Here is a 22,969-nt window from a genome sequence, read left to right on the forward strand (position 1 = left end):
TGGCTGTTTCTATTGTCAGCAGAAAGTAAAATCCTAGATTCATGTATCATTTTTTTTCTTGGATTCGTTCCTGCGAAATTTGAGCAAAATCCCAACCAGTATGATTGACAAAGGAGACACCGTTAAACTGAGGGTAGGAAAAAAACAAACTGGGGGCTCAGTCGGTTAAGCGTCCGACTTCAGCTCAGGTCATGGTCTCACGGTTTGTGAGTTCAAGCCCTGTGTCGGGCTCTGTGTTGACAGCTCAGAGCCTGGAGCATGCCTCAGATTCTGTGTCTCCCTCTCCCTCTGCCCCTCCCCTGCTCACGCTCTGACTCTCTCTGACTTTCAATAATAAACATTAAAAACAATTTAAAGAAAAAAAAACAAGCTGAAAGTAGTAATATTCTAACATTTTTATATTGCTTATATATTTCATGGTGTTTAGTTGTCTTAATTTGCTTGTTTTATCTTCATCTAATCTGTGAAGTAATTCAGGAGAATAACACTGAATTAAGTATGTAATAGGAAAACTGAACATAGACGTAATAATTTATTAGCTTTGCCATCCAGGGATCTCCTGGTAAAGACGGTACTAAAATCTGGTTCTTTTGGGTAACATTCCCGTTTTCATTCCTCAGGCCACTTGGAGAAATCTTTTAGCTAAAATAAACTCCCTGGGATAGTATAATTTCCCAGTACTTGAACACAAACAGAGGTCTCACCAAAAGCCTTTTTCTCCTCCATAAACAAAACTGATTCTCAGAAACAACAAGGTACAGAAATCAATGAATGCGAGGCCCTTCCAAACCACAAATACCAATAGAATGGGAAAATCAGTATATCTTGCCTAAGAATCTTGTGCAAAAAGATAAAATATGGAGTGTTAATTGTGAAGGTTTTTCAATCGCACAAATATAGGCTTCCTCCTGTAATCAATTAAACAATCAGTCAGTGTTTCTTAAAGCAACAACTAATGAACACCCTGAAGACTCCTAAATGCCATAGAGTATATAAAAGAAGCATAACCATTATCTCCCCTACGAAGGCACAGTAATCTACCTGGAGATGGGACACTAACATATGTGCAATCTTGTTGTTGAACATAAAAAAAACCTAACATAGTATAAATGTGGCCATTACAATGTCCGCAGAAAATGACCTAAGAGATAAGAGGGAAGAATCATTGAGAACACGAGCAATCGGGAAAGGCTTGTTGGAAATTTGAAGTCGTTTGCATCTTGAAAAAGTGTCACAATTTGAAAAGGCAAGGAGAGAAAAGAGGGTGTTCAAAGCCAAAGAAAGAACACGAAGTGTAATAATATGAGTGAAGGTTGGGGAATACCGACGTTTGGAGATAAGTTAAAGGATCTTAGAATTTTAGAGCTTGAAGAGACTTCAAACATCATACAACTTCATCCCTGTTTCTTCAGTGGGGCACCCTAAGAGTAAGAAAATAGAGGTGAGGTGCCAAAGACACACAGCTTGTTAATGATTCAATTGGTTCCTGAATCTGGGTCTCTTGATTTTCACAGTCCAGTGCTCTTTTAAATAAATAGTAAGTTAAATTGTACTAGTTCGCATTTAATTCAATGTGAATGGAGCAATGAAAATTATAGACTGGAAACAGGAGAGGGCTTGAAAAATACATGGCTGTAATTATTGTTAACCTGTGAGAGCTGCATCATGTTCACTTATCTTCCTGGCACGAGGTAGTACCTCTGAAATCTAACGTGGCCTCTTGCAGTTATTTGGCATGAAATGACCTAAATAGTGCCAGAAATATCATGAGTGAGACTGCACAGCAAAGTTTCCACCCCATTTTCAGTGTTAAGATTCAAACACAGTTTGGGTAAAGCTTCTGATGAGAGTTCCAGACTTGGGAGACATAACACACGTGTGTTAGATGGGGATCGTGTTGGAAGGGAAGCTACAGCTTATAATTTGATGTTGCAAATCTGATTCTTCTTTTTATTTTGATGACTGAAACGTGTATTGAGGTGTAAACTCAACATCAGAAAATATTTTATACACTAATACAATTCATAATAACTAATAAAAAGGCAAATAATTTTTGTGCTTAGACACTTCAGGATCCAATTCAAATCAAATAAATAGCTCAAAGAAATGAATTAAACACACCAATACAAATTCAATGGAATTTTATTAGCTCAATGAATATTTCTTAATTGAGTATTTTCTCTGTGCCAGGTACTTTCTGGGTGATCATATCCACGAAAACAACAAAAAGCAACCTAAGTCCCGTTCTCGTTAAATTTATTGGTTAGTGGAAATTTACATTCTATTTCATCTTCTGTGTGCCAGGCAAAGTGTTGAGCAGAGCGTATGAAAAACAATGAAACAAAAGTGATCCTCCATTTGTGAGTTCATTATCTTAAAAAAGAATGCAGACATAAAAAATAATTATGGAACAATAGGGCATGGTCTCCAATTGGAACGTGTACTCTGTCAGATACAGCCCCGAGGAGAAAGTAAATAACTCCACAGGCAGCAGACAAAAATGGTTTTGCTAATGGGCTTGCTTTTAGAAAGTAGAGGTGAAGCTCGCTAAAATGAAATCAAATACTTTGGCTCTGTATAAAATCTGACAATTGTGAAGTTGAGATGAAGGGTCATTTGAATAACAAGCAAAAATGTTTATAAAATTATACATACTTCTTGCTTCCTATAAAACGAAATGTGGATATTTCTCTCCCCTCCTGTGTAATCCTAACAGTCACTCAAATGGGATCTTTTATAAGTATTGAATAATCAGGTGTAATGAGTGTAGATTAAGAATGGTTTTGCATTTGCATAGTAAAATAGGCTTCATTAAATACTATGTTAATGAGATACAACTATTACATATTAAAATTATGAGTCTTTGTTATTGGTTACTGCTCATGTGTTCTACCTTATATTTAAGGCATTGCATGGAGGCATTGATATTAAGGCATCCCATAGTGTAGTGGCACAAAGTTCAGATGAAATCAGTTCTCGCATTAGTTTATTAATATTTTGCTAATCACATAATGTGCTAATTGTAATTTTTACCTAGTCAGATAAAAAATAGCCAAAGAAACACAGTATTAAAAATTTGCTAGGGGTGCCTGGGTGGCTCAGTCAATTAAGTGTCCAACTTTGACTCAGGTCATGATCTCACCTTTCATGGGTTTGAGCCCCGTGTCAGGCTCTCTGCTGGCAGCTCAGAGCCTGGAGCCTGCTTTGGATTCTGTGTCTCTATCTCTCTCTTATTCTCTGTCTTTCTCTCTATCTCTCAAAAATAAATAAACATTAAAAAATTTGCTAAATGTAGGCAGGAATCATATCCTTGTTTACTGTAAAAAGTTGACTCAAATAATTGGAAGTTTCCTTGCACTAAAAATGCAAGCTGATAAATTATATCAATTTTGGCAGCTAAAAAGGACTTAAAAGTAATTTTGGAACTTTATAAGCCCACCCAGTATTTTGATTTATTTTCAGTGGAAAGCTTTCCTTTTTCCTACTGAAAGATCCAAGATACCTAAATAAAAATAAAGGTGTCCAGTGACTTTAGAAACCCACTGCAAGGATGGGGGAAAATACCCAATGAAAGAGAAAAGAAAGAGAATGGACTTCTAATATTCACTCTTTGTGAAGTTCATTTACAATTGTGCTGATCTATAAGAGTTATTTCCACAGTTCTAGAGGAAAGACAGTGGAATTCAAAGAGTAAGTGTCACTGTGTAATAAAATGCTTGAAAGGCAAAGCTCATCATATTCAGAACAGAAATTCTGAAGTGACTTTGAGATGATTTATCAGACCCGTGCATGCTTGAAAGTTAAGAGTTGCGTCAAGCGTACAACTGTAACACTATTGTGTACACATGGTCACAGAGGGTTCCCTGGACGAGTATCTAAGCAAGTTGTCTCCGTGGATTTCTAGTGCCACCATATTTACTCAGAGTGATGAACTAGACTGAGGGGAATAGGCTGAAGAGGAACTGAGACCATCATATTTGGGAGCATGTTTTTCAGGTATTGTTTTTCTTCCAAAGCATTGTGGGTTTGCTTTCACCATGAAGAAACTGGGGGAGGGTGAAAGGGAGATTTCTGCGGAGAATAATTTTGTCTTGTTTTCCTCTTCAGTTAAATTATACAGTATATTTTAGCTTACAATTTCCTTTCATACAATAATTAGAATAGTTACATGTAGTTTTTTTTTTTTTTTTTAGAAAAAAATTTTTTGATGCTTACCTATTTTGAGAGAAAGAGTGCACACAAGCCGGGCAGAGGCAGAGAGAGAGGGAGAAAATTCCAAGCAGGTTCCATGCTGTCAGTGCAGAGCCCGATGCAGGGCTTGATCTCATGAATGGTGAGATCACGACCTGAGCTGAAATCCAGGGTCTGACGCTTAAGTGACTGAGCCACCCAGACACCCCAGAATCATTACGTGTATTTTTACTTGAAAAGATTTTTCCAAGAATTATTAGCTTTCCTTTAAAAATCGGTGAATTATTGTGCAATTCCTTTCGGCTTTCTGTCGTTCCTCACCGAGGGTTTTAACAGACATACTTGAGTTTGAAGCTCAGTGCTGTGTCAACAGTTGTGTACCTTGGGGCGGATTATCATCCTTCACCATCAGCCTCCTCCCTTGAAAACTAGATTTTTGTGAGGCTAAATGAGAATCTTTTTGAAGCACTGTTAAATTTTACTAAAATAAATAGCACACTTTAGATGCCCATCTGATATCCTGGTTTGTTGTGTTTTGTTTTTCTTTTCAAGACAGATGCCACCAAAAGTCTTAAAAACAACATAAAAATCAATAAAGTTTGAGCCCCTACTGTATGAGATCCTAGGTTCTGTATGCATTTCAGCAATGAAGCATGTAAACTCTGCCCTAAAAAATAATATAATCTATTAAGATATAATATAACTTTACAGATGAAAAGCTAAGTTACAGTTTCTGCTATATGATGGGGATTTTTAGTTAGTATCATACATTTTTATACATCAGAAACTAATCCTGGTGATTTTATCTGATTTCTGTATGGGATATGGTTAGATAAATGTGTATGCCCATGAATCTCTTTATCAATAAATAAAACTTCTTGGATGGAATCCTACAGAAGCCAAACTGGTACTCGATATACCCCACAGCAATGTAGCTACAATGGTACCCTGTACCCAGCACCTCAGCACATATAGGAAGCAGTCTTTGGGGAGAAAATTTCTTAGGAAGTTAAACCAGCTCTTTTGGGTATCATTTTGAACATTCAAGGGAGACTGCTAAACAGCACCCTAGTGATTGCTAAAATTCCTTTCAGTTCTAAAAATCCCATGATTCTATGATTTTGTAATTTAGCTTATAAAAATACTCTCCAAAAAAAAAAAAAAAAAAAAAAGGAAAGAAATCACATGAGCCATTCAGGAAATAATACCACAAGAACTGTCGTGTTTGTGCTTCTGCCTTTTGGATGGCCCGCTACTTGTTTTTATAGTTTTCCTCTTTATGGAACAAAATAGGAGGGGTGGATATCAAAATATTGTCCTTATTATTATCAGTTCTCATTTTTTGCAAACTTGGAATTCATCTGGTGGAAAATCATTAGATTTATCCCAACTCTAGCTAGTTTGTGTTGGACCAAGGTTGATAAGTAAAATAAAATACTGGAAACAAAGCTTCTAAAAGTTTTCCAAACATTATAAACTTTTATTTTTTCTTTTCTTTTTTAAAGCATTTTTACAAACTCTGACTTGACTTGGAGTATTTTTGTTTAACTGTAGACTTGAAAATGCATTAAAGAGAAATTCATTTAAGGGTGTCTAATATATATGTATGTATGTATGTATGTATTTATTTATATTGTTTCAAGTTTTTTATTTAAATTCCAGTTAGTTAACATACAGTGTAATATTAGTTTCAGGAGTAGAAATTAGTGATTCATCACTTACATGTAACACCTGGTGCTCATCATTACCCTCCTTAATATGATTTCACATTTTTAAAGCAATGAAACTCTGGAAGGTCAAACATATTGAAGGATGTGACATCAGCTCCAATCCATAATTTATTACACCTGCAAGACCTAAAAAGTGTAGTTGATTATCAAACATCTTTGAATTTTTGGATCAGTGGTAAAAATTGTTAAAAAATTCTACTTTACCTGAGCCTTTGACGTATTCCTGATAATTCATAACTATTCATGGAAGAAAAAGTCATTCAAAGAAATGAAAATATTACATATATATATATATATATAGACACCATATGTAAGTAGTGTATATATAGAGAGATGCATATAATATGTCTACAATAAACTGTATAAAATATGGATATATTATATAATATGCTATAACACACATGCACATATATGTGTGTGATATATTTCTATAGAAATACTAAATAAAGCTACAGGGATACTGTGGCAAAAACTAATATTCCTTAACATGTTATGATAATTTTGTTCATATAAACATTTTACTTTAAAAAAACGTAAAGAAATGGAATAGCTGTCAAAAGTCATGAGCCTTCTTAACCCTGACAGGGATTCATTATTTAATTTTTTTAAAGACTCTTTTTATCTTCAAATGTCATTTCTTTTGAGAGAGGAGGGGGAGGGGCACGAAGAGGGAGAATCCCGAGGAAGCTCAACGCTATCAGAGCAGAGCCCAACCTGGGGTTCGATCCCACACTGTGAGATCATGACCTGAGCCTAAATCAGCCTTAACCGAGTGAGCCCCTATGCACCCCGATCCATTATTTTCGAGCTGTTAAGTTTCTCAAGCAAATTGAGGTGTGATCCACATGAATCACTCTTAGATTTCATCTTACTTTGGACACAAAATTGTGAAAATATTATCAATCATCCACAGAGATGCCACAAAGATGTTCATATATTCCGAGTAGTCAAGGTTTGAATTTATTATTAATACATATATAAATTAGAGAACACATTACTGTAAAATGATAAAAGACAGGACACCTGGTGGCTCAGTCAGTAAAGGTCTAACTCTTGGTTTCGGCTCACACCATGATCTCACAGTTTCATGAGTTCGAGCCTCACACTGGGTTCCGTGCTGAAAGTGTAGGGCCTGCTTGAGATTCTCTCTCTCTCCCTTGCCCTCTGCCCCTCCCCCACTTGTGCTGTCCCTCTCTCTCAAAATAAATAAATCAACTTTAAAAATATGATAAAAGACAATATGACATTTTGCTGCGGTAGGGCATTTTGAGATTTTATGAATTCCACTCTGAAATTGTCACAAGCGTTGCCTTGGAAATAAGTCATTTTGTACATTGTACTAAACATGGGGTGTTTATCTGAATTCTTTTGTGAAGGAAAGGTGCGGTCATTTTAAGAGAAATTCTTAACTGTGTGTCAGGAAAAGAAGTTGAAAAGCATTAATATTGACCAGACTTATTTATTTATTTATTTATTTATTTATTTATTTATTATTTCTCTGTCTTATGTCCATTTAAACATCAGTTTAAACCACATTAGATTAAGACTCCAAAACTTATTTATTTATTATTTGTCTGTCTTATGTCCAGTTAAACATCAGTTTAAACCACATTAGATTAAGACTCCAAAACTGTTGTAAGGAACATTATTTTATTGCCTTTCACAGCACAGGAGGGCCTAATCTGAGCATCCGGAAGGAATATTTTTTTCCTTTGGAGGGAGGAGGAATGCAAAGAAAAGCCCATAGTGATTACACCCATCCGTCCCTTTGTTATGCACAAACCTGTATCATTTTTAGTGTGTTTCTCCCCAGTGATGTGGTTAGTCATGCAGACTATGCCCTTTGGACAAAGAAGCTTCATTCACTGCGCTAGAAATTCCAGGAAGAAAGATAGAATGTCATTCTTGATCTTCTCAGTTGTCAGTAGTAAATTGGAAAACTTACACTGGACCTTCTATTGAATTGTGTATCAAAGAGGCTTTCCTATCCAGTCCAGCAGGAATCTGCTGAGGAGAGGCCACAACAGAATCCTGGAAATCAATACAGAGCGTTTTGTGTCAGAATGAGTTTCGATCATCTACAGATACATTTTGGAAAAGACTGGTCAAGGCCCAGCATAGATAAGGACGCAGTGGAGACATCCTCATAAGCCTGTTTGCATACACATTTTGCCTTTAGCCCTGATGTTAATCGTCTACACCTCTCCTTATTAATGTTCCCTTTGTGCCTCGCTGGCTAAATTGAAAATATCTGGAATTTAATGAGTAACTTTCCCCTCCCCATTAGGGATGACCAGGGTCATTGTTAGAATTTTAACACATGTGTTTCTAATTTATTTACAGTTAATTCAGGAAAAATGTTGCTGTCTCCAAGCAGTTTGGTGTCCAAGAATGCTATTAAAAAAAAAAATCAAAGGTCATCGATATCCTCTTCTTTTTGTTTAGAATTCCTTTATTGTCTCCACCCTCTTTCATTTCCCCTGATGTAGTTTTAGTAGTGGCAAGATTTCTTTACCTCCCCAGGGAAGGAATTCTATAATCTAATCATTTTTGTGGTTTCCCTGAAATTTAACTTTAACTTCTCTGTGGTTTCTTCTATATTCAACCAAATATACACATTTTTATTATTATTTTCTTTATACCACTGTAAGTCACTCTTCCTCTGCCCCAGGATATCTAATATTATACTCTTAGGATGAAGATTAGTAGCAGTTTTTGACATTTTCCCTGTTACATTTCAAATAATTCTTTCAATCATTCATGGGTGCCATTAGGCTAACAGGGATATTAGGTCTTCAAGAATCGGGAATGGTTTGAACCTGAAGCCATATGAAAGGCTGGGGTGGGGGGCAGGGTAACTAAGCCCAGTGGAAAGGCTGCAGCTGTGGATGTGGCCTACCTAACACGGGCATTTCCACGCGCCCTTTCTTTTGCTCATCCTTTAGCAAACCTTTCCTTGTATCCCCTCCGATCCTCTGCAGCCGGTCTCCTGAGTCAGTCGACCTTAACATTACATTTGAATTCTTCATTGATGTGTTAATGAAAACAAAACTGCCCTGTACTTTTCCGACAGCATTTGCTGTATTCTGTCCTAACATCAGCAGCACTTCGTGTGCGTTCTTAGAGCCCTTGTGTATCTGTGATATCGCCGTTTTCCACCTAAGACCTCTGTGACATCAAGCTTCACCCAGCCTTATGGATTTTTATTATTTTTTAGAGTTTATAAAGAAGCATCCCTTTTCAGTAGGGATGTAATAGATATTCGTCTTTACCACTTAATACATGTGGGAACCGACATGAATCATGTAAGACTTGTAGCATACTAAGTAGCAGGACTAAAATGAGCACCTAAGCCTTCTGATTCCTTATCCAGCAATCACCATCACCACCACCACCACCATTTATTAAAGTCCATTATATGGCAGGTACTAGGCTATGTGAAGCTTGGAATTCACAAAATAATTTTACTACTCTCCTCTCTCTGGTATTTGGTACCATGTCATTGACAAGACAGAACTCCAGTAAATATTTTGACGTTTGAATTTCTCCTATTAGATTTCCACCGTTTCTTAGGTATCTCTGTAGCTTTCCTAAGAAGAAGGTAAGTTAGGTATAAGCTTCCCGGACAGAGTGAATGCACAATCGTTGTAATTATAGTCATCTAGCTGGATAAATGGTATGTTGAAGTGTAAAATACAGGTGGGTAACATATCAAGTATCAGCTGTGTATTCTCATGCGAGGTTCTAGCCACAGAGGACAATTTGACTATCTCCCAAGTTCCTTTCCAGGTTTTTTTGACTTGAGTTTCAGCTCTGTTGAAATGTCATCGTGTGTTGTGGCTTTGGGGAGAAACAGTCTTTCCATATATCCCCACATGATTTCGGGACTAAACCACACTCTAATTATCTACTTGCATTTTTTTGCAAACTCATCTTGGCACAAGATCCCAAACACAGAACATCTTTTCGAGTATAACTGCCCCCACCTCCTTCCCCTGTAGCTTCCCAATCCATGGACGGCAAAGCCGCTTTCCGTGAGAGTCCTATTTCTTTAGCCTTTGTCTAGAATGCTCCTGCTCCTTTAAGTACTGAGCAGTTTTCATTTTCTGGTTGTTAGTTGAATCTCCTGGACCCCACCGGTTCATTTTTAAAGAATCTTAGGTTTGATAGATAGGAAAAACATTATATATGTCACAAATAAGGAAAATAAGGACCAAAGAGATTACAGAAGTGTCCAGGTTTATATATCTTGGAATGCCTTTTCCTTACTGGTTTTATATTTCTGCCTTATTCCCATCTGGTTTTCCTTGAATTTGAATTTTTTTTTTTTCTAGCCACAGATATCTTCAGCATTTCAACAGCTTCTGGACCACTATAAAATCAATACCCACAAAGTTATGTTTGGATCACATGTATATGATTATACATAATATGAAGGGAAGGGGGTGCGTATATTTAGAGAATAATTTTAACCAATGGTTTTTTAAAAGATTGGCAATATTTGATATCAAAAAGTACTTTTCTGCTTTATCTATTTTATTACTTGTTTATGCTTTTAAATAATTGGAATTAAAGTTTTTATTTTAGTTTTAGAATATGAGACATAATATAAAATCATAGCTCCTAGCTTAATATGATCTAAAATGTTGTAAATATGCGATTCCTATATTTTTCCATATCATTTATACATTTTTGTATTAAGACCATTGCTTTCACCAGCCCATTAGTCATATTTTAATGCTGTTGTTTTTAATTTTTTAAAAAAGAGCTTTTTGTTTTTCTGCTTATGTTTCAATTAATTTTCATTTTTATGACAATGAATACAATACATAATAAGGTCAAATGAGAATTATTTCTATATGATAACTCTCACAGGATATTTACTTTACTATGACCAAAATGTTTTTAAGGCTATATCCTTCATCATCTGTAAATTATAAGAAACAATAAAGTTCCCTACTCATAAGTGCACAGTTGTTATCAGTGTCAGATACGCACATTTTTTATTTTTATTTTTTTAATATTTATTCATTTTTGAGAGACAGAGAGAACGTGAGCAGAGAGAGGGAGACAGAGTCCGAGGCAGGCTCCAGGCTCTGAGCTGTCAGCACAGAGCCGTGTGTGAGGCTAGAACCCTTAAACTGCAAAACCATGTCCTGAGCTGAAGTCAGGCACTTAAGCCACCCAGGTGCCTGAGGTCCGCACATTTTTTAAAGTAATGAAATATTGTTTTGGCTTTTTGTTTGTGTGTGTGTGTGTGTGTGTGTGTGTGTGTGTGTGAGGTGCTGTGTTATCACAAGTCACTGGTACCCATGTTTCTCAGAATTTCTTCATTGATACCCTTCCTTTCAGTAGATCATACACTACCTGCTGGAAATGACATGATGGACAGTTTAGTGAGACTCTATAATTTTGAAGATGAGGAATTTGAGATCTGGGAATTCAAGTTCATCGACTTGGTTAAGGTCATGCAATTTTCAAGCAGAAGTGGAGCTATCCTTCCATGCTGCTTCTGAAATTTCAAAGCAGTTTTAGAGGGATTTTTGTGTTTGTCCTCCTGTTCGTGCAAATCACTCTTTGATTTGCAGTACTTAGAATTTGTAGATAAGTAATTTGAGGTTTTGTCCATACTCTTCCTTTTGTACCTGCAACAAATTTGATTTTCCACTGTTATTTTTTTTTCAACGTTTATTTATTTTTTTGGGGGGACAGAGAGAGACAAAGCATGAACGGGGGAGGGGCAGAGAGAGAGGGAGACACAGAATCGGAAACAGGCTCCAGGCTCTGAGCCATCAGCCCAGAGCCTGACGCGGGGCTCGAACTCACGGACCGCGAGATCCTGACCTGGCTGAAGTCGGACGCTTAACCGACTGCGCCACCCAGGCGCCCCTCCACTGTTATTTTTAAGGTGGTGGTGTGGGAGGCAGAATAATGGTCCATAAATGGTCTACATCCTTATTCCTGGGACTTGTGACTATATTGTGTTATACAGCAAAGGGAAATTAAGGTTTCAGGTGGAAGTAACATTGCAAATCATTTGACCTTCAACTAGTAGAGTATGCCGGGTGATCCAGGTGAGCCAAATATTCTGAGTTATCCAGGTGAGCCCAGTGTAATCACAGAGTACTTAAATGTGGAAAAGGGAAGCAGAGAAGTCAGTGTCAAAGTGATGAAGCGTGAGAGCAGACTGACCAGGGCTTACTGTGGACAATGGAAGAAGGAAGCCGTCTCCAAAAAATAGTGGCAGTCTCCAGAATGAAACTTCGCCCTGGTACCACTTTGCTTTTAGCCCCGTGAGACCTGTTGCGGCCTTCTCACCTCCAAAACGGTAAGTTAAAACTTTTGTTTTGAAACACTTGGTTGGTTGTGGTTGGTTACAGCGACTATAGGAATCCGATACCGGTGGAAATTCTTCTTAGCTGTTAGAATCTGATTGAGGGAAAATGGCCTACGAATGAAGCCTTGCCGAGGTCTCTTTTCCACTCGGGCTTTTAGTCGTTTTTTTACAACCCACACTTCAGTTGGTGGACGCAGAGTGAGGAGGTTTCAGTTGTATTTTCATTGTAGAGGAAAGAGGGGTCCAGGACGTACTGGCACCGTTTTCTGCCTGAACAGGGTTAATTTCAGACAGCTGGGATTGTAGTTTTCTTAGTCTTCAGATATTTGGAGTATGAAGACTGCAGGGTCATGGAGTTCTCAAGTAACAACCAACTAGGCTTGGATAAGTTCTCCATGATGTGCCATCGGATCATCCCTGTAACTTTTATTCTTTGGTTTATGCAGTGAAGATAATAACATGTCCGTTGTTTTGCAACTAAACTGCACACTCAATGTGCAATGCCTTGTACAAAAAGGTAGTAAACATTTTAAAGCTACAAGTATTGTTATACAAATTGTTCTCAGAGAAGCCGGTGTATTCTAGATGCATATGCTCTCTAAAAAAGAAAACAAAAAGTCATTTGTATTGCAGTCAATTTTTCTCTCTTGAGTTCCTGATTACTAAAATGATGGGGAAAACTATGCTTTAACCTTTTTTTTTTTTTTAACCATCCTAAAGATCGTTTTTTTTTTCCCTTCACGTATTCACAATAACAATATAGATTGTAGCATCTTTATTTGTACTCTATAAAGTACTATCTCTAGCCGTGCCAGGGTGGAACAGTCGGTTAAGCATCTGACTTTGGCTGAGGGCATGATCTGTTGATGTGTGAGTTCGAGCCCCACGTCAGGCTCTGTGCTGACAGATAAGAGCCTGGAGTGTGCTCCCTCTCTGTTCCTCGCCTGCTCGCACTGTGTCTCTCTCTTTCTCAAAAATAAAATGAAAAGAAAATTTAAAAAACTCTCTCGATATATTACAGTTTTTTACTCTTAGTAAAGACAAATCAAATCAATCCTAATTGAAAGGATCATAAAGGGGTACAATTAAATACTCCAACATGGCTTTGCTTTAAGTTCTCATTTTTGGAAACCAGTCTTCAGATGTCAATAGTGATGATGATATAACCGGTTTTCTTATTGTTGTTTACTTGAATAAAGTTCTTGCTGGAGTGATTCCCAGCCAGTGTCAATACATTAACCAACCTTCACAATAAGCAGTGTGTAATAAATAACTTAAATTTGGCTCACCAGAGGGCACATATTTCCTAGAATAATTTCCATTAAGGAAAAAACAAAAGAGTTGGTTTTGGCAGATTTCTGATGACTCCATAGTTTTGTCTCTTCTATTCCATTCCTGAGATTGTTTTTTGTGTGTGTGTGCGCGTGCGCGTGTGTGTGTGTGCGCGTGCGCGTGTGTGTGTGTGTGTGGTTTTTTTGGTTTTTTTTTTTTTTTTTTGTATCCAGGAGGTTGAAGAGATTGCTTTTCTCATCTAGTGCTACATTCAGTGTGGGATCTCTAAAACTATAATTACTAGTAGGAGCATTGTTGTATCTTGGACATGTTTGATTAAGTGTCGAGATGGTATAAATGAAGCGAGCCTCACAAAAGGATGGAAAATGAAAGTCATGGTCCTGGGCAAGAAATCCTACTACTTCTAATCATAGTGATTACATTGTCTTAATTAAACATACTATTTTCTTCATATTTATTGTAATCTTTACTAGGATTCTGATAAAACCACAAACATTTGCTAAGCAGCTGTGTTTTTCTTCTTTTTTTTTCCAACTAGTCTAAATACATGGCTGGGTGTATGAAAGAATACAAATCGGAAGGTGGGACATAATGTGTAAGGAGATGAACCAGTTCCTGGCCCTTGCTGCTTGCTGTTCCTGTCACATGTGCCCATGTTTGGGGCTGGTGGTGGGGTGGGAGGGAGGCACAATGTATTTGTAAGTGTTGGAAATAGGTGTTCTGAGGCACTTAGGTAGATCTTAATCTAGATTAAGCCTACTCATGCTTTCTAAGTTCTAAAGTCTTACTCAGTTCGATAAACATGTGTTAACCTGGCAGAGGACAGAGGGATAGGCAAAGGTGAATTGCTGATAGTTCAGGACATTTCCATCCAGGGAAGGGAAATTTGGTTTCGGCACAATTAGGTTATAGCAAGTCAGACGGCATCTCTAATTCCAGGCAGGAATAAGGGTAGTTCAAACTGAGTCTACCTCAACGAGACAGTCAAAGGCTTTTTTGGAAACACTGACTAGGTTTCCAGTTGGGCTTCTGTGATGTGGTATTTATCATATGCTGACCTCGAATAGCAAAGAAGAATGATGATGTTCAGTTGAACTCACTAATGTCCAGGACAAAAATCCGTAGTTAGTTAATAAGGATGAAGGAATGAATACCATTAGGACAAATAGTTTCTGCCATATGTCCCAAGAAATGACTGGGTTATTGCTGATACACCGTAATGAATTTAAATGAGTTTTTTCATAAAGACTCAGAAAAATAGGTAAAATTCATGTATGGTTCATATTTTTTTTTATCTCTACTGGAAACAGTTGGAAAGACTTAAAATATTGCAACAAATGAAGAATTCCCTGATAGGAATATCAGTAACTTTGAAAGGCCACTTTTTATCATAAATACTGAAAAACAACTTTATAGGAAATGTGGTACAGTGCAAAGAGGGTAAGATGATGTGTAATATTGAAACGCTAACTATGTCAAGCCACCAATACTAGCCCGTCTTACAGTTTGGAAAATTCAGACCATTACTACAAAGTCAATAGTAACTGGTTCAGCTGAGGCCGAAGTGGATTAACAAATACTAGAAGGTATCTTGTGAGGGAGACAGACTGAGGAATACTAAATCTACCAGAATCCAAAATAAAGTTAACATATCAAAGTCGAGTGCTGGGAACATAAATCAATCTAGTGCTCTTGGTCTCACAGATGACTAATGAAAGTAATATTGTCCAAAAATCTGTGGACTGCTGAAGGCATGTACTCCACAGATGATCGGAGGCCGGTAGAAAGTTGATGATATTAGTAGAGCAACTACCTCTCTGGCCGCTAATGAAGAGTAGAGATCATGGGAGTACACGAATGTCTGCCTTTGAGGAATCTGGAAGCTCCGGTCCAGAACCCCTACCATCTCTTCCGTTATTACTGATGTAACTGCCTCTTGTTATTGAAAATGTTGTGATGTGAATAGTGAAATGATGTAAAACCCAATTCTGTTTGACAATTTCATGGTATTTCTTACCAGGGCAGGAAGATGACTCTTGTTCTCCTTTTTCCTTAAAAACAACAACAAAAACAACAGTGGTAACCAAACACACAGTCGTATATTTGTGCCTAGTGGCACAGAAGTCTTGGGGAGATTGGGTATTAGATTTCTAATGAGAGTGAAAAGAGAAACATGCTGGAATATCCACAAGCGGTAACTATTTAAGATGCAGAGTGATGTTTCATGATCAGGTTACTTAAAATAATAAAAAAGGTGTATATGTCCTGTTGTATTCCTTGTTACTGTAATTGGTATCCACCAATATTACTTAAACATAAGGAAGAGTAAGAACAACTTGAAAAGAATTTGGCTTTCTTGGCCAAACCTTAAAAAACTAAACAGTCAGATCCAGTAAAGGTAACATTAACCATGAAAGTACATAGGAAATTAAAGAAAAAAGCAAATACTGGCATTTCACAAAATGAAATCAATTACATATGGATATATAATTCCATTACTAAATTTTGTACTGCAGGTTTTACTGTGAAATTGAACTAGAGTAAGAATACTTGGGAAGAAAGACTAAAGACTTTAAAAATATCCCAACTCCTGGACTTCTTAAAAGTTAAAAAAATAAAATTACAGAGAAAGAGGAGAAGAATAAAATATTCAAACCCATGGCTTAAAGATGTTGACCATGTCCTTTCAAGGATTGATCTTCTAAACATTTATTCCATGAGGCCAGTTCCCACAAACCAATATGACGCAAGTCAAACTCCAGGTTTTCCTAATAACAGCGCGGCAGGAAAGCGGTAACCATTTGAGCAAATTGTGTTTGCAACCAAGGGCTCTAGTGTGATGAAGCAGCTCTGTATGTTAACTATATTATACAGTGTAATGATACCATGTAACCTCATTAATCATCTAAGGGAGAAAGATACACAAGTATGAGGTCAAAATCCTATCAATTATATGAAACCTATTTTTTTTTTTTTACATGACTTGCTGCGTGTAACCATCCAAATGAATGAAGTTTCAAAGGGAACTGTGCTAAGTTAGAAAACTTAATTAGTGGCTTCCTTGTGCATATAGTGTCTGTCTTAAACTCAGATTTAATTTTGAAATTCTGGGGTTGAATTAGAAAACTCGAATCCTAGTTCTCTTGAAATCTTACTGGGTTAATGGTAAAAACTGGAATAAATCCTTAGGGCATGTGAAAAACACCTAACCCCCAGAGAAAAAATACTTCCAAGGAACTCTGAAAGCAAATGAAGTAGATTATGTGGATATAATTAGAATTTCACAAGAGCAATGATTCATTGCTAGGGTCAGTCTGATCACACTGAACAGTTATAATATTTATGTTCTGGAGTTGCTACTAAAATCAAATTTTCTATAAATAATATACTTTGAGAGGTTATATCCTCAAATCTGGAAAACAATATAAAATGGCACAGCTAGCAATAGAAGAGGCCCCTTTGACATTGGGGGGTGGGGAGGAAAGTCGAGATTATTCCTTGGGAAATGTTTGCGTTTACAGCAACTGTAAAATTTGATAATACAATAACTCCCTTTTCCATTTATTTCACATACAAGTGTGGGTCTGTGTCACTTGATACATTGGCCTTAGATGAGAAGAGGGACACACAGGCTGATCAGACTCCTCAAAAAGATGCTGGGGTTGCAAAAGGAATTGAAAGCGATTTCAAGAAAATACTTGGTCAGAACTTGAGGTAAAGGGGTTGAAAAATTGGGATGACAGAAAGAATCAAAGGCAGGACTACCACTCATAGAGGATTTTTTTTCCAATTAAGTTTCCTTGAAGTGAGAAGGAGGACACAGAGGCTTAGTTTTTCTGTTTATCAGTGTTACTTTCAATCACCAACAACTTGAGTTTAGCACAAAATACATCAATGAAATTGGTAACTTCACCACTTCATCTATTATCAATAGTTGATATTTTGAAGGTAGTCAAATCCATGCCCGAACTCTGGGAAATAGGTATTTATGTTTCCGTGTTACTTTGACCAAAACTTGAGAAGGTTCTAAAGTAGTCATAAAGGAATACAAAAGAATACTGGAGAAAGCCATTCTAGAAAGGAGCATGACAATTTAATAGTTGCTAACTTTTTTCCCTCCAGGGATCTATCCATATTTCTCATTTGGTAGGAACACAATGGCTTTGGAGTCACAATATAACTAACCAGTTCTTTGCACTAATTATCTCTATGATCTTGAGCCAATTTTTTTGGGGGGGTCGCTGTCTGGAATGTGTGTATCTAATAAAATGGGAAAAGAAAATTCCAGACATGCCCTGGAGAACTTAGTCTTTGTTATATAATGTACAGCGTTAAGATGGTGAAAACAAAATGTGGAGGGAGGGCCACGTGAATGGGTACACGGAAAGGAGAGTTTGAGAGGGTAGACACAGGACCTGAAACTGAGGATGGAATCAGAGTAAAGGAGGACTGAAGGAAAGTGTAATGGCCAAGAGTTTGGGATGATAGGCAACAAAGACTTAGGCAAAAGTGAAAATGACAAGTCAGAACAAAGTGGAACAGAAGTCTGAAAGCAGATATGTGAAATGCATACCCCAAGGCAAAGCTATTTTCAGTGACCCAGGTGCACACTGCTGATCCAACACATTAAGGTCTGTTTCTGGAACTTTCTAAACGAAGATGATTACATTAGATTTTTCCATGGTAAAAGAGAGTGGAGTTAGTGTTGGGTTGCTTGATAATCTAGCAAGCCCAAGAAACCTTTTGATTCTCTAAACCTGATTAAACAGAGCATAGAAACATCTGTATATCCAGAGAGATTTATCTCAGTTTAAATTAGGATAACCTACATTTATCAAAGAGTTTTGTTTATTGCAAGAAATGAAATTAAGTTATATGAGCTTTTATTACTGTGTAGACAAAATATTAGTGCACATAAAGCTCATAATAAAAAATAGATTTTTTTAAAGCATGTTAAAAACAGTTTTATTACGGAGGGATAACAGGTCGCCATTTTCATGATTTGGGTCAGGCTTGAACAGTTCATAGCTTTTCTTTTACTACCTGCCACTTAGGGACTTGGGGTTGACCTTTTCCCATGTGCTGTAATAATGAAAAGTATCTTAAGTTTCCTTTCCCAAGGTGGATTGTGTTCTTGCTTTGATGACAAAATTCCAGTGGGCTTCTATTGTACCTGTGATCTCTTAAATGTATGTATCTTTACCTTTTATGTATTTAACTTGTCAAGGTTTTTTGTTCTGAAGGAGCTTTGGCCAAGAAGGCCTAGTCTTGCCTTATTTCTAATGTCCAAGCTTCTCCCATCCAAGCTCCCTCAGAGAGAGGGCCCTGGTATATGCTTTCCTCAAGAAAACACAAATAGATCCACTTTAATAGATTGCTTCAACACTTGCATTGCATTTATTTACGTATATTGTAATATATATAAACATGCAAAAGAAAATACAATTTTAATTGAGGGCTAATACAATTTTAATAAACTTTACTAAAACTTGGAGAAAAATGGGAAAAAATGATTTTAAGCGAACGATCCTCTTTTTCTTTGGTATTCCATACAAAGGAAAAAACTCCAGTCAAGACTATTTCTTGATGATCACTTTGTAATTATTAAAGTTAACTGAAATGCACCTTGTACAGGACAGAAAATTGATATTCTGGAGAGAATGAGAATTTCATGCAATTTCTAAAACTTGGGGTCATTTTCTTATTTCCAAACATGAAAATACCGTTTCATAGAATTTGCCTTCATGAAAAGAAAGGTGAAGATTACCTTGCCACGCTGTTTTGCTGGGTCTTATTATTGCTAATGAGTATGGATGACTTTATTTACATCTAATACTTATTTGAATTATTCAAAGCTTTCCTTCAGACGCACGAAACTTTGTTGAAAATGTATCAGAAGATGGTCTGGTTTCTGTAAAAAAAAAAAAAAAAAAAAAAAAAAAAAAGATAATGGGGACAGAGATTTTTCAGATGCCAGAGTGAAGGAAACAAAATGTTACAAAAGCACTTTAGAGAAGTGAAGAAGTTAATATTTTGTTTAGGAAACCTCAAGAAAATGGAGTTAACACATCTGCATCTTACCTGCAATCCTCATAATTTCAGAAGAGAAAATACCATTGTCTCTCCTTCTAATTCTATAATCCTGGTATTCCTATTGTTTGAGAAAGTAAGTCATCCCAAGACATGAAGAGGATCCATTATTTTACCACTTACACTTCCTTTTCCATATCCTGTCTTCACTCAGAACATGGATTGTGTTGTTTTATTGCAATTTTAAGAGAAACTCAAGGGCTGGGGACTGTGGACTCTCTAACCAAATGAGGATTTTACTAACAACAATGAATATCAGTACCAATAAAATGTCCTTAGGTTTACCCTTCTTACTAGATTCTGTAACATTTCTCACCAAGGGTAATTAATCCTCATTGAGATTTTGTTTTGAATCATAGACTGTTTTCAAAAAATAAGTTTACTGGGGCCCCTAGGTGGCTCAGTCACCTAAACATCGAACTCTTGATTTTGGCTAAGGTCATGGTTGATGAGTTAAGCTCGTGTCTCCCTCTCTTCCCCTCCCCTGTTCATCATGTTCTTTATCTCTCAAAAAATAAACATTTAAAAAAAATGTTTAACACAATTAAGTCATGATTTTCTTTTGGAACTTAATTTAAATACTTTTAGCTCTTTATTTCTGTATACCTTGTTTTTTTTTGTTCCAACGTTCTATTTTTGAGATGGTTTCATGATGTCGAAGCTGTTGTGTGTCCTTAGGCAGAATCTTTGTGCCACTGCTACTAAGCAACCAGCTTTCTTGAAGTGACCCCCTTGCTCTACAAACAGAGGGCTTGGTAATAAAGGTAGCCTTTGATTTCTCAGCCTGCCTCTCCTAAATGTGAGCTGGTGCTAGAGTGATGGGGGTGGAGTGTTCCCTACCTGCCATAGCTGAGGTAGGGCTTCCACTGTAAAAGTTAAGGGCCAGGTAAAGGAAGGGAGCTTCAGGCATCCACCTGTACTTGCCTGGAGGAGAGTATCCTCAACATGGAACTGGACAAGGTGGGAGGGGAATGACCAATGCAGTGGCAAGGTAGAAATAGTAGCTCCTAATCGGGAGTTGGGAGAGGGAGTCCAGTCTTCTTGTTTGTATCTGCCTAGAATCGAACTTGCTGAGCGGGGTTAGGAGAGAAAGGAGATTTTGACTCAAAGGTCAGAGACTCACTGTTAACACCAAGATTGAGCAGATTGTCTTGAATTTCTGTCTATCCATTTGCTGATTCCTTTTCAAACTCCTTGTAGAGATTTTGAGTGGTTGTTTTCACCTGTTACGGTTATTAAACTAAGAGGTCCCTGTATTATTGTATTTTATGTGATTTGTGGTAGACAAAAGAGTTGTATCTTTTTACAATTCTGGCCATCACTACGAATTTATCAGAGTGTTTAGACATTTAAATCCAATACAAATATTGGTATCTTGAAATGTAGGTATAGCATTTCTTGTATGTTGGTTTTCTCTATTTACCCTTACTGTTTCTTCAGTCTCCTGAGTTCATTGAACATTTATTAATGTATTTAATTCTCCTTTGTGTTCTTGGTATGGTGTCCATTTGCATAGTTCTTACAGCGATTGTCCAAAGGGATTATAATTATACACTTAGCCTTTCACATTCTGCTTAGAAACAATACTGCATTACTTCCAGTGGAAGTGGAAAGCTTAACACAATATATACTCCTTAGCTATTTCCTTATACTGTACTTGTCATAGATTATCCCTACTTAACGTTGACATTTTCTCAGATAATGCTCAAGTTTTTCATTCAACCGTCAAATAATATCTTAATGAACTCCAATACACATGAACTGTATCATATTTACCCAGTACTTAACATTTCTGTTGATCCTTTTCCTTGATTCCTAATGATCCAAATTTATGTCTGTCCTTTGGGATGAAAACCTTCTAGTAGTGATTTTTTTTTTGGGGGGGGCAGGTCTTGTGGCAACAACTTCTCTTGGTTTCATTTCCTCTAAAAGTACCTGATTTACCCTTCCCTCCTGAAGGCCATTTTCATTAGATCTAGAATTCTAGGCTAAAGGTTTTATCCACTCAGCACTTGAAAATTTGTCCTTGTTGTTTCTGAAAGTAAAATTTTTCAACCTTCAAATCCTTACTCTCCAGCAGTGATGGCAATTGTCTTTTCTGACTGCCTTGAAAATGTTTTTTTTTTTTCCTTCTCTAATTTCTGGCACTTTTATTACACCTGATACACATTTCAAAGGGCTTATACTGTTTGGGGTTCATAAATTTCTGGATTGGGTGAGTTTGTGCTTTTTATAAAAATGGGGAAGTAGTCAGTATTTATTGAAAAAAATTTTCCTGCCCTACATAGACTTTGCCCCCATTCCTTGTAGAGCCATTTGGTATTGTCTGATACGTTCCTTAAGCTCTGTGCATTTTGTTTCTAATGCGTTTCTAATGCGTCTGCTGTTTATATTTCTACTACTCTATTTTCAGTTTTACTTAGTTATTTGTTCTATCCACTCTATTAAGCACATCCATTGGGGTTTTATTTGGAAAGTTGTTACTCTTAAGTTATAAAATTTTCTTTTGACCCTTATCTATATATTCTATCTATTTTCCGAGCTTTGGCCCTTCATTCATTGCAAGAGTGATGGCTTTGACTTCCTGGAGTGTTTTTTAACAAGTGCTTGAAAGTCTTGGTCAAATAATTCCAACATCTGTGTCCTGTCCTTGGCATACACTGATGATTGTATCACATGCCTGCTGATACTTTGCTTGTCTTTGGCGTATGGAAAACTCTTTAAATGCATCTTGGACATCTCGAATGTTGTGTTACAAGACTCTAACAGCTTCTAAAACCTGCAAGTAATGTTTCTATTGTTTAGCAGCCTTGGCTTTAAGCCACACGCCTACCTAGCTATCTCTGGATTATGTTTTCAATATTGTCTTTGTTCCCAAAGTGTGCTACACACCAGAATGGTCTAGGAAGTGGGCAGTTGTCTGTTTCTTAGTTGGGCTCACAAGATCATTTGTCTACTTTTTAGGACAGATCCATGCATTCATGCATACCTTGATGTGCATAGGAGGGTGGATGATCCCAGGAGCTGATAACAACCATAAAGATTTTTTGTCAAGTTCTTTTTATTTGATCTCCATGATACTTTGCGATTCCCTACATGTGTCCCTTCTGCTCCTCCAGCTAGAATGCTGGTGCTTTATTTACCTTGTACTGCTGCACAGTCCCTATCACTGTGCTAGCATCCAATAATCGGATGAACAGAAAGAGAAAAGATCAACAGAAATTTGCTACATGCATTGGGACTACAGTCAGAGAGGAAGGTTCACTTTACTCGGAGTTGTAAATGATGATGGGTTCCCGTTGCCTTGATGTTGCTGCCAAGAAACCTC

This window comes from Prionailurus bengalensis, chromosome A2 (assembly GCF_016509475.1).
Source record: "Prionailurus bengalensis isolate Pbe53 chromosome A2, Fcat_Pben_1.1_paternal_pri, whole genome shotgun sequence".
Classification (NCBI taxonomy): domain Eukaryota; kingdom Metazoa; phylum Chordata; class Mammalia; order Carnivora; family Felidae; genus Prionailurus; species Prionailurus bengalensis.